Here is a 696-nt window from a genome sequence, read left to right on the forward strand (position 1 = left end):
ACATGGCCAAGGGAAGTGAGGTGGCCAAAAGAATAATAACTGCCCACAACAAAAGAAAGACACAGTAACCACCTTGTGGGGTTTCTGTACACAGCTTCACCAGTTTCAGCTATCACAGGTGAGGGAGGACCTGAGAACCCGAGCACGAAGGCTTACAGCGAGGCGGTGCAGTTCCTTGTGAGCTGTATCACTCGGGCCAGATCCTTCCTCCACCTCTAAGTTTACCTTTCAATTTTTTGCTTTTCAGTGTACTTTTTTTGCTTGTTTTGTTACATGTTTCCTTTTTAGGATTTTTCCTTTTTGTAAAGTGAAAAATCAGCGACCGTTTTAGAAACGCCCCTGGGGGCAAACAGCTAAAACAGGTCAACTGAGGCCTCTTTAACCTACTCTACTACTATGCACTCTATCTTTGTTTCCTCTCCTGCTATCTGCTGACTCTCAGCCTATCTTACTCTACAGGCCGATGATGAAGATTTGTTGAACTCACAAATTATTTATTATTATCAAGTTGAATCAAGATGAAGTTGATCACTTCTCGGTCTTTTGGCTAAGAAAGATCAAAACGTTAGTATCGCTTCTCGGCCTTTTGGCTAAGATCAAAGTGTAGTATCTGTTCTTTTCCGTTGTTATATCGGTACGAGTCCCATCGGGGCTCACGATATTTAACCGGAAATTTATAGATCTTCGTAAATCCCT

General features: G+C 42.4%; 1 pseudogene; it reads left to right on the plus strand.

Annotated features, from left to right (window-relative positions):
- Positions 1-570: 570 nt before the first annotated feature.
- Positions 571-696, plus strand: LOC150097604 (U2 spliceosomal RNA; annotated as a pseudogene).

This window comes from Typopeltis vanoorti, chromosome 17, assembly GCF_054136105.1.
Source record: "Typopeltis vanoorti isolate ZY-2024b chromosome 17, IOZ_Tvanoo_1.0, whole genome shotgun sequence".
Taxonomy (NCBI): Eukaryota; Metazoa; Arthropoda; class Arachnida; order Uropygi; family Thelyphonidae; genus Typopeltis; species Typopeltis vanoorti.